The sequence below is a fragment of the Triticum urartu genome, chromosome 1 (genome assembly GCF_003073215.2).
Source record: "Triticum urartu cultivar G1812 chromosome 1, Tu2.1, whole genome shotgun sequence".
Lineage (NCBI taxonomy): Eukaryota > Viridiplantae > Streptophyta > Magnoliopsida > Poales > Poaceae > Triticum > Triticum urartu.
The window spans coordinates 33186428-33206051 of NC_053022.1; the positions used below are offsets into that span (position 1 = coordinate 33186428).

General features: G+C 47.6%; 2 pseudogenes; both read left to right on the plus strand.

Annotated features, from left to right (window-relative positions):
• Positions 1 to 4660: 4660 nt before the first annotated feature.
• LOC125532655 lies at positions 4661 to 5437 on the plus strand (annotated as a pseudogene).
• Positions 5438 to 15078: 9641 nt separating this feature from the next.
• The window catches only part of LOC125532656, a 25849-nt pseudogene continuing 21303 nt past the window's right edge, over positions 15079 to 19624 (plus strand).

A 19624-nucleotide genomic window follows, 5' to 3' on the forward strand; every position in this document is an offset into this window, starting at 1 on the left:
AGGGATATCTCGGACATAACCAGATCTCCTCCTTTCACCATTGCTCTCGTTCGAGGGAGCACTGTTGAAACTATGGCTGTTTTGGCCCCCTCCCTGCTGCACCCCGTCCTTTAAAGAGGAAGATCGCCCCGGTGATGCACGGAGCCACTCTCCCCATTGCATATCTGACTACACAGGGGGCACACACCCTTCTGGGCCATGAACAAGCCTTCCACAATCAAAACAGAAGTGAGGGATTTTTTCATAAGCAAACTCGTACCATATTCCTTCAGGATTGTCTTCTGTCTCCTTCAAATTGAAACCCCTCACAAGGGGCTCGAAGATGGACAGCTTTGTGCGAACCCTAAGGTGCGCTCCTTTAATTGATCCATCTTTCCCCACGTCCACCCGTATCACTGAACCTAGCCAGATCCCTAAGGCCTTTCCAAAAGCCTCTGTTCTATTATCCAGGGGAAGGTCAGTAACCCTAACCCAAACCTCCACTGAATCAAAAACCATCTCAGACGGCCTAGTATTACCTTCATACTCTTTCAGCACAACCACATTGAAATCAAACTGCCATGGTCCTCCATTAAGCACATGCTTCCAATCACCCTCACAATCAAACCGCGCGCAGGATTTTAGCGAAGCTGCTGGAGCACTAGTTTTGATCGCGTGCTCTATATAGCTGTTTTTTTTCAGCACGCGGCTTATCTAGCGCGTCTGTTGAAAATGCTCTAACGTAGTTGAAGGCACAACGTTGCACCGCGAGTTAGCACTGCTAGTTGCAAGCAATGTGCAAAGCAAAGAGTCGAGCGATTTTTGTTGTGTTGGTATACTCTCTATGTAGGGAGGTGGAACCGGGAGACAATGGGGTTTCAAAGATTAAATTGAGAAGAGGGGTCTAGAACTGTATTTACGAAATTCTGAGCTAATATTTGGGTATACAAGCACATTTCACTTTTAATACTCCCTCCGTTTCAGGATCCTCATTTTGGTTCTGGGGAGCATATGCCCGATGCCGAATGTGGCAAAGGGAGCCGCCAAAAGCGCGAGCATTGGACCTGGCGGAGCAGGGATGAGGCAAGGGGTGGCAGTAGATATTGGAGAGGCGACCACCACTACCAGAATCGCCCCTATGCCGACGGCCCTGGCCGTCGGCATAGCCCTGAGTCCCGTCGGGACAGACCTATGCCGACGGCCCCCGTCGGCATAGGGCCGTCGGCAACATATACGTCGGCATAGCCAGGAAGGCCGTCGGCATAGAAAAGCCGTCGGCATAGATGCTTTCCCGACGGGGGCCGTACATCTATGCCGACGGCCCTTGCCGTCGGCAACAATCACGCCTAACGGCGGCCGCCGTCAAGTCTGCCCAACGACTGGTCGCCACGTGGCACCCCTATGCCGAAGGCCTAGCCGTCGGCTTAGTCAAAAACTATGCCGACGGCTAGAACGTCGGCATAGGTGTGCCACGTGGCGACCAGTCGCTGCTCGTGGACCAGGGATATGCCGACAGCGGCGGCGCCGTCCATGAGGGGGGGCACACCCCGAACACGCGTGACGGGCGTTTGCAACCGCCACAACACTTCCAGACTTGTGTGAGGCCGCCTACGCAAGATTTGGCGGCATGCTAGCCCCCGGAGGCCGCCGGCCACAGCCGTAGACGCGCGAAGGGCAATCCGCGTAGAGGGAATTTTTCGGATACTTCTCCATCACCAAAAATTATGAAAAAATACCATCGTTCCTATAGCACATGTGCCCACGTCGTGCAAAAAAACTCATGATTTTATCGCGCTCCGACTATTTAGTAATATTGACGCCGCATCGTTACCGCAGAACGTCTACTACCGTGTCATCGCCGTCCGTGAGGGGGGGCCACACCCCAGAGACGCGTCCCGCCTCTTCGGACATGCCACCACACCACCCCGCATGTATGAGGGCCCGGTGCACACTCCGGTGGCATTGCTACCCCCCTCCCCCCCCAGCGCCCCCATCCCGCCTAACCCTGTAGCATTTGACCACGGGATCTAGCCCTTTGACTTTGCACGGACGGGCTTTGACCAGTGGACCTCCCCACCCGGTTGTGTTAGGTCAGCCCATAGGAACACTTTGGAGCAACATCCGGGCCAGACCCACAGCAAGATCCCCTCTGTGTAGACCCAACGCGTCCGTTTCCCCCCTCCAGGTGCCGGCGGCGGCGCCGTCCGTGAGGGGGGGCACACCCCGGACACGCGTGCCGGGCGTTTGCAACCACCACAACACTTCCAGACTTGTGAGAGGCCGCCTACGCAAGATTTGGCGGCATGCTAGCCCCGGAGGCCGCCGGCCACAGCTGTAGACGCGCGAAGGGCAATCCGCGTAGAGGGAATTTTTCGGATACTTCTCCATCACCAAAAATTATGAAAAAATACCATCGTTCCTATAGCACATGTGTCCACGTCGTGCAAAAAACTCATGATTTTATCGCGCTCCGAGTATTTAATAATATTGACGCCGCATCGTTACCGCAGAACGTCTACTACCGTGTCATCGCCGTCCGTGAGGGGGGGCCACGCCCCGGAGATGCGTCCCGCCTCTTCGGACATGCCACCACACCACCCCGCATGTATGAGGGCCCGGTGCGATGCTCCGGTGGCATTGCTACCCCCCCCCCCAGTGCCCCCGTCCCGCCTAACCCTGTAGCGTTTGACCACGGGATCTAGCCCTTTGACTTTGCACGGACGGGCTTTGACCAGTGGACCTCCCCACCCGGTTGTGTTAGGTCAGCCCATAGGAACACTTTGGAGCAACATCCGGGCCAGACCCACAGCAAGATCCCCTCCGTGTAGACCCGACGCGTCCGTTTCCCCCCTCCATGTGCCGGCGGCGGCGCCGTCCGTGAGGGGGGCACACCCCGGACACGTGTGTCGGGCGTTTGCAACCGCCACAACACTTCCAGACTTGTGAGAGGCCGCCTACGCAAGATTTGGCGGCATGCTAGCCCCCGGAGGCCGCCGGCCACAGCCGCAGACGCGCGAAGGGCAATCCGCGTAGAGGGAATTTTTCGGGTACTTCTCCATCACCAAAAATTATGAAAAAATACCATCGTTCCTATAGCACATGTGCCCACGTCGTGCAAAAAAACTCATGATTTTATCGCGCTCCGAGTATTTAGTAATATTGACGCCGCATCGTTACCGCATAACGTCTACTACCGTGTCATCGCAGTCCGTGAGGGGGGGCCACGCCCCGGAGACGCGTCCCGCCTCTTCGGACATGCCACCACACCACCCCGCATGTATGAGGGCCCGGTGCGACGCTCCGGTGGCATTGCTACCCCCCCCCCCCCCCCCCCCCCCCCCTCCTCCCCCCCCCCCCTGCCCCCGTCCCGCCTAACCCTGTAGCGTTTGACCACGGGATCTAGCCCTTTGACTTTGCACGGACGGGTTTTGATCAGTGGACCTCCCACCCGGTTGTGTTAGGTCAGCCCATAAGAACACTTTGGAGCAACATCCGGGCCCGACCCACAGCAAGATCCCCTCCGTGTAGACCCGACGCGTCCGTTTCCCCCCTCTAGGTGCCGGCGGCAGCGCCGTCCGTGAGGGGGGGCACACCCCGGAGCCCCAAGACGGGCGTCTACGCATGCATGAACACTTTCACATATGCATCGGGACCCGTGCGATGTTTCGGTGACATAGCGACACACCCCGAATCCCCCCACCAACCAGAATTCCTTCCGTGTCGATCGTTTCCCCCCTCCGTGACACGGCGATAGCGACGTTCGTAACGGGGGGCAATCGATATACCATCGGGTATGTTTTTTTAGATAAGGCATAATTATCTTATGCAAAAACAAAAACTAAAATAAAGTAAAAATAACAAAACAAAGTAAAAATAAAAAATAAAGTAAAATGCACGTATGCCGACGGCAAGGCCGCCGGCATATCTGTGCACACACGGAGGTTGTCCCACGGATCGATGACGTGGCGTGGCACACGGATCGATGACGTGGCGAAGGGGCCTATGCCGACGGTTGTGCCGTAGGCATACCTCTGCCACAGCTATGCCGACGGCCGCCGTTACCCCCCGTCGGCGTAGGGTCAACGCCGTCAAATGGTCAGCGCTGACCGGGCAGGGGGGCCCGGGCTATGCCGACGGCCTGTCCTATGCCGACGGGCCCCGTAGGCGTAACTCGGGCGGTCCCGACGGCCTCGTCTATGCCAACGGCCCCGTCGGCATAAATGGTTGTATGCCGACGGCTATTCTACGCCTACGACCTATCCTTGGCCGTCGGCATAGGTCCATAGATGCCGACGGGGGCCGTCGGCATAGATTTGGCCGTCGGCAACCCCAGTTTTTCTGGTAGTGCACATGGCGAAGAGAAACAAACACACGGATGCGACGGCAGTCGACACGTCGACGAGCTAGGACCCGGAGTACTCCTTGGTTAATTTGAAGGTCCTGATCGAAGCATGTCCGCATGACAGGTCGATCGCAAATCTGTCCGGATGCGCGATCCAATATAGACTAGGCGACAGATTGATATTCGATCGCGTGCTGACTTGGATCGGCAACGGATTGGTTTGGTTGGCGGCGGCGCACACGCACAGAAAGCGCGTCGCTTGGCTATATTAACCTGGAGAGGGGAGCGTCTCTCCAATCGAACACAAGGCCAAGAAGTTCCCATCCGTGTCGCATGCACATGGAGATGAAGGCCCCGTCGTCAAGGTCGAGCAGGCGTGTTGCCCCCAGCCCCACCGCTTCCGCCGGTTCGCTACTACATGCTGGACGAGCACGACGAGGAAGAGGGAGAATGGCTATCTCGTCCGACGTCTCCGGGCGGCGAGCCTCCTGGGCCATGCCTGGGCGCCGGGTGGCTCCCGCCGACGATGTCCCCTTGCACATGGAAGGCGGCAGCGGCGACGGCGGCCCAGCAGCAGGAACCGCCACAAGACCAAGAAGAATATCCGGAGTTATCGGAACCGTATCCTTACGAGGAGCGGACGCTGTACGCACCACGGCTTGACCCGGCGGCGCGGCAGCACCTCCAGACGAGCCTAGCCACGTCGGCCGCCGAGGACACGCTGCACCACTACAACGCCGACGCCAGCAACAAGGTCAAGCTCGAGCTGACCAGAGCCATGAGATACGCCGGTCTTCTGAACAGCCAAGGCATGTCAACTTCTTCGCTAGGGCCATGACGAACTCCACGGAAGAGGAAGAGCTCTTCTTCTTCGCCGAGTTGCATGATCAGTACAGGCGTGGCTCTGGTGGAGCCAGGATACGTACTCCGACTTGCCTGTGCTTGCTGGACGGAGAAGGAGACGATCAGGTCGGCGGTCTCGCCGGCAACTGGTTTGCCAAAGCTCGACAGTGGCTCGTGCCGGTGGATTACTGCCTCGCGTGTGACGATGAGATGAAGCATCCCAAGGACGGCCACCTGTACGCACTGTCACAGAGGAAACCACGCTTAGATTGATTATTTAGATATATACTCCTTGTAATGGAGATGATCGACAAGATTTGGCGTAGCGCAATGTCATGCTGCTTTTCTTCCTCCTTCTCTCTATCTATCTCTCCACAAGACATCCTGTCCTACCAGGTCAAGGAACTCCACCTATCAGATTTTGTATAGCTAGCTCTTAATTATAGTGGAGTGGTACTCCCTCTATTCCAAAATATAATGAGTTCGAAAATATAGTGGGTTCGAAAATATAGTGCATCCTCGGTTTCTGTGCTTCAACTTTGATCATAAATTTAATCAATGAGACCGACTACGGCGGAAGCAAAAGTTATACCAGTGAATTCGTATTCAAAAGAAGTTTACATCAAATATATAATTTTTGCTCCCGCCATAGTCTCGTTGGTTAAATCTCTACCTTACTAATAAACCGGCGATCGCTGAGGGTCGAACGTCGTGGGCATTTTTGCATAAAAGTCCCTCTATTTCTTAGAATTCAACCCGCAATCCCTTTTTAAGTAACTACCAGAGAAAACGTTTCATTCTTGCAAAAGAGTCCCTGTAGTTTGTCGTATTCAACCCGCCGTCCAATCAGATTTGCAATGAAAAAAAACAGACACAACCACACGCACAAGCTCGCCTCCTCTTCCTCTCACCCACGAAGTCCTCGCCGCCGCCACCACCCACGCCGGCCGCTTCCGGCGAGCTCCGGCGCCGCGCAGCACGCCCCCAAGCTCACCATGGTCCGCGCCTCCCTCCCCTCCGTCCAGATTCTCCGCTACCGGCCTCTACCACCCACTCACAACCCCACCCCCGTGGCTAGGGTTTCTGGCAAGGGTTCGCCGACGCGTCTCCGGCGGCCCTAGGTTCGTCCCTCCCTCTATCTTGGCCGGGATATGCCACCTCTACACCTCACCTTCTCTTCATATCCTCTGCTGCAGATGCAGATGTAGCACACCATGGGAGTTTCCCATCCACCACGGTGGCAGCTTCTTCACGGGAGATGTGATGCAAAAGAAGCACAATAGTTCAGTGATGATTAGCTTTGCTTTTTCCCAGTTGAGAATTTGAGGTTGTGTGTGTACACTGTCAACAATATTTCCAGAAACAAAATAATCGTGTACATCCTTGTTTGGGGAAAGGTGGGCTGTATAAGCATGGACATTAATCTTCACTTTTTGTGCTATATAAGCATGGACGTTAGGTAGTCAATTTAGCCACATATAGAATTCGTTAGAGTATTACATTTAAATGGCTGACACAAGGTTCAGTAGGAATTTGTTACAGTATTACATTTAAATGGCTGACACAAGGTTCAGCCAGATATAAAAGGTCACATATCATTTTAGTTGTAATTATTCAAATGGCTGACACAAGGTTCAGTAGGAATAACATTATGGTGTTCCAAATATCCAGTGACATGACCAAAGCTCAAATTTCTAAAGTGTTTGTCGTGCTTGCCGTAACAGTGTAGATCTTTTCACATTTTCTGGATTTATTCATGCCCGTGGAGTTTTTGTGCCCATCATATGTAGATCTTTTATTGGTAAGTTTGGATGTTGTAGACTAATCCGCTTTGGTAAGTCATGTTTGCCTGCAGGGTGATGATGTTTATGCATCTAGGGAACCATGGAGATTTTACCATGTGATATTTCCTCAAGCAAACTAAGTTATTTTGCAATTTGCTGCTCAAGTTGTGGCTCTTCTGCAGGTATGTCATTGTGGTCCTTTCCACTATATTTATTTGACGTATATGCTTCCAGACAATAACTTAGGTTTTGTACTACATGGTAAATGAAATGAAATTTCTAATATGCTAGAACGTACAATGGTAATTGTTAGTTTCATTAGTATTTCTCGGCAAACCCTCGTTCTTTCTTGGTCTGCTGAAAATAATTGTTATCGGTTTTTCTTTACATTGTCTATAGAGAAAGTGATGTTTTTAAGAGATATTTCTGTAACATGAGCAATGGTGCTTACTTCTTATATCCCATATATTGTTGAATTATGTGCTTATGAGGCAAAACGGTCATGGCGGTCCTGCACAAGTGGATGAATGACTGGAAGGGGCGGCACCACGACGGTTAAGGTGGTTTATACCCAGCCGGGGAGGACGACCCCCTGCAATGGGCACGGAAAGATGTTGCAGCAGCGAACGAGGAGGCGGAGATGCGCAAAGCAGAGTAGGAAAAACGTGCTCTGGTCCTCCTCCAAGCCCGCCGGCGACTCCCTAACATGGTACGAGATTGTTACCCCCTGCCGCGTCATCATTACTTGAAGTACAAGGAACCTGACAACAGTGTGAGTGCATTATTTCTATTATATCTACAGTGCTTCTCTGTCTTTGATCATACATATGCAACAGCCAGATAATCTTAAGAAAAGGGCAGGAGAACTGCCTATTCATGAAGCTGAGATTGGTTAAAATTTATAGTGCGTCTCTGAATTTAAAGGAACAAGGCCTATAACCCAACAAGCCAAAGAAACTACTTGTCCTCAATTGCTCTGCTTGCCTACATAATAATAGGCCCTAAAGTTAATCTCTTGCCAAGCTAAATGACCAACATGTTCACCTGGAGACCTCCCTGTAAACGACTGTATCAACTAGACAGCAGAACAAGGAAGTAGGAAGAAGGCAATAAGCAATTCATATGGATTATCCCTGAATGTTATCCTGGAGTCTGATGTACGTAAAATTTTTTCTTGCTTAATTAAATGGCAGAGCTCCAGCCTTTTCTGCTAAAAAAGACATGGTCATTCCCTTGAGTAGTTGCATAAAAAAACACGGACAAACATGAGAGAAGAAAATAGAAAATATTGTTAAGCTTTGTTTGTTATTAGTTGCATAATGAAGATTGAAATTTGATAGTTCGCTTCCTCTCGATGTCTCCATCTTACTATCTTTGTTTGCAAAGTTAAATAAACCTGTGTCACTTTGAGGCTACAATTAGTGACGATGCCTGACCTACATGATTAGCATACAAAATAAGAAAATGGAATGGTTTGTTACCCTTTTGATTTCTCTGTGGATCAATGGTTACTTTGCATTCAATTTGGACCCATTAAAAAAATCATTTTGCGAAATACCGTGTGGGATAACTTAGCTGTTGAAAATTTGCATGCATATGATTTTCAGTAGAGTTATACAAGTTGTTACATAAATGTTAATTGCCATTTAGATGTAACCAATCACGAGGACTAGGATGTTGAGGAAGATGGTGAATGGGCAGCTCCAACCATATGCAAAAGGAACAATTTCAAATCCTAAGTGCAAGGACCATGTACGCAAAAGGTATAACTGCAATTGTACGACTAGAATGGTAATTGTTCTAGACAAGCGAACACAAACATTGTTGAAGTTGCACGTATGTGTAAATTTTTGTGTTGGGAAAACATTCAGATTGGAGGTGAACGAGGATGACTCAAGCATTACAAAGAACAGTTGGTAAACAATGTACCGGTCTCAGCTGACCTTATGTATCTTGTAGTGTCAGTGCCATACTTCTGTACATAAAACGATGGAACCGGCATCAATCACTTGAACGGGCATGTTGATTTGGTTTTCCTGTCTATGTGCCTTGAGCATTTCTTCCTCTACACCAGGCAATGATTGAGGATTCACGGATATATTGAGATCAACTTTTCGATGCAATTTGGATGATCAAATCACACTACTATCTGAGCATATATGAGATGTTCGCACAGTAAGTTTTAATGTATGATTGTTTTTCATATACCCTTTTACTTTTTAATCCAGTTCGGGTGAACAATATTGTTTAGGCGATTGTGAAAATGCAGGCTACATTTTTAAATGTTCATAAGGTTTGTGAACATACAATTTACTACATGAAGGATGTGCCTGGCTTCCATGTTGAAGTAGTAGGACTATTTCCACATATGCGAGAGAAGAACTATGATCGGGTAAACTGAACCGCACTGGTGCTAATTTTATCCTTTGTTTATTGTAGCCAAAATATGAATTCTGTTGGTTGCATCATTTCTTTTGACAGAATCATTCTCGTGTAATTTGTGCAGAGGTACTATGTATGCTTGATCCAATTTAGACATCAACAATTATGTATCTAAAAGCTGGAGTGCTCCTTGAACATTGTACTGTATGTATGATTGAAATGAGTTGCATGTTGTCGGTGACGACGAGTTGAACCAATGGAAGCAGCTGTAATGGTAAGATAGAGAAGATGGCCGTGGGAGAAAAAGAGGACGGCAGTAGTGGTAAAGAAGAGAAGATCATTGATGTAAAAGGAGGACATGTGTTGGACCTAGCATGTCTAAATACAAGCATGTGGTCATAAGTATTTTCTTTTCCTTACAAACGAGAGTTGGTTATTTGGCTTCACAACCTCCATATTTCAATTTGGCATGCAACGACATGTACATGCATGTTTTGTCTTCAGGTGAAGACTTTAATTGGTTAGTCTATTAGTCTACTTTTTTTCCAAACGGAGACAAAAGATTTGTCGCATTCATTAAATAAGAGAGAAGAGTTTTTAAAGTGTTACAAATGACCCACATGCTCGGCATGGCAACTACTCGCGCACAAGAATACACCCCGGTTTTTTAGCTCCCGCGAGAACCCAAAGCTTATGTTGTTGATGATAGCACGGAGAAGGACCAGAGGCGGCGCGCTCTTGCGTCGGAAGACCCAAGTATTACGCTCGTTCCAGATTGTCCAAGAGACAAGCATTGTAAGCGAGGCCAAGGCTCGTCGGTTTGGGTTTTGCAAGCAGGTTCGCTTTTCCCATCATTCCAAAACGGATCCATCCAAGTGCCAAGAGGAGGTGTCGATATGCGCTAGACCGAATTCAAGGATGGCCGAGTTCCATAGCCTTATGGTGTAGCGGCATTTGTAGAAGAGGTGTGCATCCGTCTCGTCAACACGTTTACAAAGCGGGCAAAGTCCACAGTTTTACCAACCGTGCCACTCCAATTTGTCGGCTGTCCAAATCTGAGCGTCTATTGGTGTGTGTGTGGATGAAGAATGGCCATTACCCTTGCTTAGGAGCATATTTTTTTGTGGGAGGCACGTGGTGGGTTGGGAATTGAGGATTGGGTGAGAGATTGATCGATTATTTATATGTATATATGTCATGTGAACTATATTTATTTTCCCGTGGCAACGCACGGGCACCTTACTAGTTTATGATCAAAGTTAAATCTCGGGAAGTGCGGACACACTATATTTTGGAACTGAAGGAATAGTATATAAAAAGGAAATGGAAACACTAACGCCTACACGTATGGGCGTTTGCATCTCGCCCACACGCATGGATCCACGTCTGTTTGTGGATGCATGAATCTTGGCATGTTTGTGGTGCCATGTAGGACTGGGTTGGTGTGTGGCCATTCATCCGGTCACCCACACGTCCGTTTCATCACACGGAGGGGCCGGTGTGTGGGCGTTTAGCAGATCGTCCACACGTCAGTTTTCACTCACGCACAAGGGCTGGTGTGTGGGCATTTGCCATCTCGCCCACATGCCCTTCTTCTCTTCCACACCCAAGCTGTCAGTTGCCATGCGTTTTGCAGTGTACATGGCAACTGCCCTAGTGTGTTTGTAAGCAGATGACAACTCTTTTTTTTTACCTGAGCATGTCAGTTGCCATGTGTTTTGCAGGGTACACGGCAACTGCCCTAGTGTGCTTGTAAGCAGATGGCAACTCTCACTTTTATCCGAACATGTTGTTTTGCCATGTCTCTTTATAGCGCTACATGGCAACTGCCTAGTGTTAGTAGGTGGCAACTCCTAAGATTTTCAAATCATGGCAACTGTAGTAAACCAGACCATACATGGCAACTGCTTAGTGTTAGTAGGTGGCAACCTCTAAAGTTTCAAATCATGGCAACTATAGTAAACCAGACCATACATGGCAACAGCTACAGTTGTCCAAAATGGCATCTGACACTCGACCTGAGATGGCAACTGCAGTTGAGCAACCATGGCAACTGTAGTTGTCCGACATGGCAACTGTAGTTCAGCGACATGACAACTGCATTTAAACGAACATTGAAGAGGGTCCGGACCATGGCAACTACGAGAACGCGTGATGACTGTCAGGCGGGGCGTGCGGGACCGTGAAGTAGGTGGCTGAGAGAGGTCGTGTGGGCGTTATGCATTTTGCCCACACATAGACATGTGAGAGGGACCGCAAGGAAAAAAGAGACGTATGGGCGTTAATTGTTTTGCCCACACGTAGGCGTGTAGTCTGGTTCTTTTAGACATCACACAAAACATGTGGGCAGACTCCTTAACACCCACACGTGTGGCAGTTATCGTCGTCCAAAGAAAAACGTTTGATCCCTCAAAAATAAAAATAAAAACGTTCAGACCCGGCGTGCCGACCGAACTTTCCGCCGGTCGCGCACGCCACTGGAGCTTACCGAATCGTGTGCCCCACAACACCCCATCGACGATACACGCTGTTGTGGCCCCACGTCAGTTTCTTCTTCTTCCTTCACCACACGCGCAAATCCTGTCGCGGGACATCCCACGGCCGCGCCGTCGCCGCCTAGCAGGTTCCACCACCCTGCGCCTTCGCCGCCGCCGGCCACCCTCACAACCGCGCGCTGTCCGGCACCTCCTGTGCTCCCTCTTCCTTTTTTTCCTCTTTCCCGTGCAGAGGTAGCCTGCTTGCGCCCTCTATCTCCACACAAATGGCGACGACCTCCTCCGTGAGGAGACTTTGCTCTAGCGGCAACATATTTTGCTGCAACCGGCCTTGGATTTTTCTGGCACCGGCTACGCGGCGAGCTACAAGCACGGCGGCGACCTCAGGCCTGGTAACGACCTCCACCGTGCGGTGCTGGAAACCAACAACGAAATGCTGGAACCGGCGGTGAAAATGTTGCAGCCGGTCATGCAGTTTGCTGGAACTGCTTGGCCGCCCAGCGCGAGCCGGTGGTGACCACACGTGACCGGGGGTGCTGCAACTACGACGTCCAAATGCTGGACCCGTGACGTCTAGATGTTGGAACCCGTGGTGGCTTTTGCTACATGCATTCAAGGTGGAACTATGACCAGCCACGGCGGTGGCGATGCTTTTTCTACAACTATCGTTGGATTTTGCTACGACCGACAAGTAAATTTGCTACATACATTCATGGTGGTGTTGCAACCTGCAACGATGGCAAGGATGTTTTGCTGCAACCATTTCAGAGTTTGCTGCAACCGACTAGTTTTTTGATACATCCATCATGGCAGAGCAACCACCCTGCGACGAGACGACAACGTTTTGCTGCCACCGCCGTCAGTTTTTGTTACGACTAGGCGAAAATTTTCTTACATCCATTTTGGATGGCAGAGACTGGTGGCCATCGTTTGCGGGGAAACCTGTGCGACGAGTGTCGGTGGCGAGGGGCGGGAGTTCCAACCGACGACGACCTGCGGGACCAGCAGTGCGACGAGTTAGGCGAGCAACGATGGTTTTTCGAGCTCGCCGACGGCATGCTTCGAGCTTGCAACCGGTGGGGTTGGGCGCGGTCACCAAGGGGCACGCGAGGGTGCACTAGCGGGGGATCCCCTCCTCAAGCTGAGCCGGTCGTCGCCGCCACGCATCAGGGACAAGCCAATGCGGGGCACATAGCTCCTTTGTTTCTGGTTGTGGTGTGGGGCTCTGGCGCAGATCTAACGGCCCTTAATCATTGTATTGGAGCCGACCGACCCAAATTTTGGCCGGCGTGCCGGCACCTAATAGTGGCAATATAATTTTTTTATGGTTTTGCATCTAACCTACCCCATAATCTTGGGGAATCTTCAATGCCGGCCTTAAAACACACATAGTATCTGTCGGCACATACATACAGACTCTTCGCGGACAATGCATGATATGGGAGCCGGCCGGCATCAAAACACACATAGTATTTGTCGGCACGTACATCACCCCCCCCCCCCCCCCCACACACACACACACACCACCCCAATACAAACAAATTCGGACATATTCATGCGAACACAACACAATTCATGCAAAGAGAAATAAGTTTGATATATGTAATTTACATAAACCGAACGATATTTCGTCCATTCAACTAAAACTAAAAAAATAAACTAATTAGTAGCGGACGGTGACCTTGTATGCCTAGCCGGGCTGGTGGGCGGCACCTCCATCGCCGTCCATACCGTTGTTGCTATCAGAGTGGTCCTTCCACGGGCCGAAGGAGGGCAGGGATGCGGCAGCCCTGCCCGTCCACGGCGTGGCACTCATGGAGGAGCCGCTCGACTTCCTCCTACGTGGTTTGCAGGGCCTCCTCGGCCAACGTCGACCCTGTCCTAGGAACCCCGCGCTTGCCCTTGTCGGCAATGTCGCGCAGGGAATACTCCTCCCTGATTTTGTTGACTCGCCATCAAGTCGGTGTAGCTGTCGCACGGATTTGTGATGCTTTGTTCCAAGAAAAAAATCACTAGCCACTATGGGATTTAAAAATGTCCTCTTAGAGCATTGATTTTGTTCTTCGCACAAGGCACCACAAGTGTCATTTCGTCACGAAGCTTTGCACGATGTAGACCACTTAGATATTTTTATTTCCAAAATTTCCTAGTTTTTTTTTTGAATTGTCTTACTAGGTTTTTTGAATTTTCTTCTCTGGCAGGAGCATGTGAGCTTGGGAACTAAAACTTGCTCAAATAAATCTTACTTACACCATAGTCCGGATCAAAAGCTCCGGATTTTCATCTCCGCCATTGCGTTGACATGTTTGGGTGTCGGCTTTGGTTGGTAGGATAACTTGGTCGGTTTTTTTTTCTCAAATACGCATAAGTATACGTATCATCACAAAGAGAAGAAGCGGCAAAGAAGCCGGGTACAATGTCTTTCAACTATTAATTACAACGTCATTCACTAGGATTAGCAGCCACACACACCCCAAGCAAACTACGAATCATGCATCACCTAGATCAAGCCAAGCCAGTGGTCATGAGCCAAATTACAGAGCTATCAAGCCACTTTACAACCAGTAAGAAGTCGGAAGGTGGACTCAGTGTGACTTGGTCGTCAACTCGTGTACGGGCACGGCCACGGGAGCAACGTGGTGCGTTCTGTGTTTTTCTGAACATCAATACAGACACAAGCATTCATATACACGCGCAAAGATTGAGCCGGCATATCATCTTAGATTTACGAAGTCACTGTAGACGTCTCGTTGTCGACGGAAACGTTTCCTTTCACTGAATGTGCATCGCCGAAAATTCTGAAATAAATCCAGAAATAAATACAAGCATCAATTTAAAACTTGATAGGCTGGGAATACCACAATCTCTCTAACCATCCTGCCACAGGTTGGTTCGCGTGATGCGTTCTGTGTTTTATGGTTTTTGGCCAGTTTTCTTATAAACTCTCCGGCTCAAGGCTTGAAAAGAAAACAAATATCACAAAAACTGAAGGAGTCCGAACGAACATAAACAGACTTGCAACATCTCAAACAGTAAATCTTACCATAGTCCCGATCAAACGCTCGCAAGTCTCTCCGATACAAAAGGTGGCACAGGCGGCGCAAGCACACGCGACAACGTGTTCTAATCGACCGCCCCGTGCGTGATTCATTGTCCTCAAGCCCTGCCCGACGCCAAATTCGTGGCCGGAGCAAAACGACTGCCCCGACCGATTCGTGTAGTCGTCGGTAGCAACCAAGGTCGTTGGACGGCAATGCCGCGGAAGTCTTGGAAGCCGAGGGGAGGCCCTGGATGTGTGGCGCCCGCGCCGGAGCTTCACTGGAAGGCCCTAAACCCTAACCCCATCCCCGCGGAGGTCCCCGAGTGCTCCCGCTCCCGCGCCGCCGAGGTGTCCGACGACGACGCCTTTGTGGGCGTCCCCGTCGCCACCGCTGAGGATGCTCTCGTGGAGGAAGAAATAGCAGGAAAGCTGGCAGGGATTGACATGGAGTTGAGTCAGGAAGAGCTCCGCGCTAACCATCAGATGCAGGAGGACGAGGTGATGTGTCAGCTTTTTTTCTCTCTTTCAGACTTGGGGATGCATCATCTTGCTCTTCAGTACTGTAGATGGTAAAGCATAGTTGAGTAGCTTCATGGAAATAAATAAGTTAAATGAGTACATTCTATATTAGATCACCGTAGTGTACTTTATGATTCTATAGCATAGTTTTAAATAGTGCATTAAGCCTCTTAACGGCGGACCTTTTCTAAACGCTATAGTGTGCTATAGTGAAGCTATAGTGCGTTAGATATTTAAAATGTGTGTTCATGTGTTTGATCCAAAAGCCCCTTAGCGCACGATGTCTTCTAAACGATATAGCGTGTAATTTTTAAGGGCCGATTGTGAGGTCTGGAATTATATTTTCATGTTGTGTGTGAAATAGCAGGCCTGCGCTCATAACGACATTTTCGTTGTGTTTTGCTCACCCAGAGAAGAGATATTCTGTGTACCAGTTAAGCCATGCCTGCTTTTGTGCTGATTTCTCATTCTTATTTTGCTGTTATTTTGTTTTTAAATTGGACATATGTTTTTTTTCTTTCTCAAATACACCAAAGTGTGCGCCTGCTTTTTAATTGGATTGGACGTACGGTGATCACTTTTTTGTGTCTGATACAAACTAAACTTAATGCCCAGATATTTGCCTTGGAAGCAATTTTTGGAGACAGCATAGTCATTTTAAACAAAAAAGAAGGTCAGCGGTCTTTCCAGGTATGTCCATCACAATTATTAATTTTCCAGCCATATTAATTCTTGCTAGTGAAGGCAATTGAGGTTTTAATATGTCAATGTTGTTACACAGGTTCATGTACATATTGAGATACCAGATGATGGTATAGATGTCTCAGCAAAGCTTGATTATGGTACTGGAACATTAAATTATGGGGAAACATGCAATGGTGATGCCTTGGATAATCTTGTTTACAAGTTTAGGGTTGAGCATTTGCCTCCAATCCTACTAACATGCTACCTGCCTTCGTCTTACCCGAGTCATCAACCTCCCTCTTTCACTATCTCCACCGAATGGCTGGACACAGTGAAGATTTCATCATTATGTCAAATGCTTGATATGATTTGGGAAGAGCAACAGGGCATGGAAGAAATATATCAGTGGGTTCAGTGGCTCCAAAACTCTTTACTTTCTCACCTAGGGTTTACTGATGAGATAATTTTAAGCAAGGGTGATCTAACCTGTCATGAAGATGGTGGGGATAAGCGTGCTTGTCGAGATGATTCTGCACCTGATGTTATAATTACAAGGATTGTGAGATACGATGATGATAAGCGCCATGAAGCCTTCTTACATGATATTCATGACTGCATGATATGCTTCAGCGAGTTTCCTGGTAAGTCTTAGTTTTCTGCATAGCTGTTTGTAGTGTTATATAGAGACTTATACGTAGAGGTCTTGAGCTGTGTTATACTCCCTCTGTAAAGAAATATAAGAGCATTTGGATCACTACTTTAGTGATTTAAACGCTCTTATATTTCTTACGGAGGGAGTAACTAACAATGGCCTATTTTCGCTAGTCCCCATTACCTCATGCATTATCCTTATTCTTTGAGTTAACTACATACTACACCTGTAACACCATTGCATAGATGGCATATTAGAGATTTTCATTCAGATGAATTTTTTGTTTGCCTTTGTTCTGAGGGTACTGTCTTTTTTTTTGTAATACAATAAAAATTATAGTGCAATGGGGGTATTCATGATGCATGCCATGTCCAACTTGGATATTTTCCGTTTAATTTGTTAACCCTTGGTATCTCAATTATTGTTGCTTCTAATTTTAATTCACTACTTTTCTACATTTTCTAAAAAAGTTATTACTTCACAGGTGTCGATTTTGTCACACTTCCATGCCATCATTTCTTTTGCCGGAAATGCATTCAAACATACTGCAAAATACATGTCAAGGAAGGAACTGTATTGAAGTTGACGTGTCCTGATACAAAATGTGAAGGTGTTGTTTCTCCTTACATATTGAAAACACTTCTGGCGGAGGATGAGTATGAACGTTGGGAAAAACTGCTTCTTCAGAGAACGCTCGATGCCATGAATGATTTAGTTTATTGTCCAAGGTGCGAAACTGCTTGCTTGGAGGATGAAAGTAATGATGCAGTGTGTCCAAGTTGTCTATTCAGCTTCTGCACACTTTGTACATCTCACCGTCATGTGGGGAAACAATGTATGACAGCAGAGGAAAAAATTCGAAAGTTGGAGGTAGGAGAACTTTATCTCACATATATTTAGCTTATCTTGGATATGGTTAAATTAAATTGTGGGGCTGTTTCATTACTACTAATATACTCCCTCCGGTCCTTTTTAGTTCGCATATAAGATTTGACTGAAGTCAAACATCGTAAAGTTTGACCAACTTTGTAGAAAAAAGTGCCGACATTCAAAATCTAAAATCAATACCACTAGATGTGTCATGACTTAAAGTTTCATATTATATAACTTTAGCATGGCAGATGTTGATATTTTTTCATATAAATACGGTCAAACTTTGTGAAGTTTGACTTCAAAGAATTCTAATATGCAGAGTAAAAAGGACCGGACGGAGTATACTCCCTCCTTTCCGGTTTATAGTGGTCATCTTAAAAAATTTGATTTTCGGATTTATGAGTCTCAATTCTAGTACTTGCCTTCACATGTTCAGATTTCAAGGTGCATTAATCACTCCATGCAAGGATCAAGAGAAAACCCACCAATACATTTCGTAGTCATTTGGTGGTGATTCATGCATGCATTTGCACTGTAATTAATGCATCGATAAAGACAACTTTTTGAGAAAAACGAGTGTACTAATTAAGCACTTTTGCAAACTACGAAATGTATTCTACCATTCACTATCTATCTTGATTGGAGAGATTTCCAAACTGAGCCCTATAAACCGGAATGGAGGGAGTATCCATTAGCTAACAGTGAAAATGAGAAATCTAGAAAAGTGATATGGCTAGGAGTGTTTTATATTATAGCATCGGTGCACATTTACTTTTCTCTTTTCTATTTACATTTGCTGGATGACTATGATGAAGAGGATTTTGCATTTCGACCAACTTTGGTAAAATGAGCGCAAAACGTATTCTTTCTGGAGATAAAAAAAATTACATATCTGCTGTCATTTTTTATCTGTTATGTCTTTAAATGACCTATGTGAAAACTAACTTTGTTTTGTTTGGTGCAGGAACGCCTAAAATCTAGGCAGGAACGCGGCGACCAGAATTTGACAGATGAAGTACTCAGCCTCCAGGCAATTATGAGGGATGCAAAACAGTGCCCACGATGCAAGATCGCTATATACTCCCTCCGTTCCTAAATATTTGTCTTTCTAGATATTTCAACAAATGACTACATACGGAGCAAAATGAGTGAATCTACATTTTAAAATATGTCTACATACATCCGTATGTGGTAGTCTATGTAAAATGTCTAGAAAGACAAATATTTAGGAACGGAGGGAGTATAAGATATCAGGATGCAATAAGATGACGTGTTCGAACTGCGGGCATTACTTCTGTTACCAATGTAACTTTGCAATTGTTGGATATGAACATTTCAGGTGAGTTCTCTTTTAGTGATATATTTTGCCCCCATTGTCATATATCCGCCTTGACAAGGAAGAAACATGTGTTGCGTTCAGACAGGGTGCATGTGATCTTTTTTCTCGGGAGGAAATACGTAAATGGGAAGCGCGGATGAATCCAGGGAGGGGGCGTGTAGAGGACGCTCCAGCTCCTGCCCCATTGCCTGAAGGACGATATCGTCACCCTTGTCCTACATGTGGCAAAGGAACTCCAAAGGTAACGTGAACTTGTTTTCCTTTGCTTTCATATACAGATATCTGAGACAAGCAACCGTAATAATAGTTAATGAGAATGGTGCATTTGCCTACCTTTTGTTTCTGAAACTGTCAGTTGCCTCTCTTTTGCATCGAAAAATCAAACTAAGTGTTTTTTCTTATACAACTATTCGTGGTCAGTTCATTCTTTGTAAAAGAAAAATGTTGCCATTAGGGGTTTTACTCTTTTGTTTGGTGCCTCTACGCAGGTGTGTGTATATAGTATTTAGACTGCTTATTCCAAATTCAGTTTCATATATAACTTGGATCACTCATGACTATGTCATAACTTCGACAAAGAAATTGTTTGTTGGCGTAGCTTATAATGCTAAATAAAAGTAAATCAGCGGCTGATCTCCAAGCCGTAATAATTGCTTGTTGGCTTTGAGCCCGCATGCATGCTCCGAGTGAAT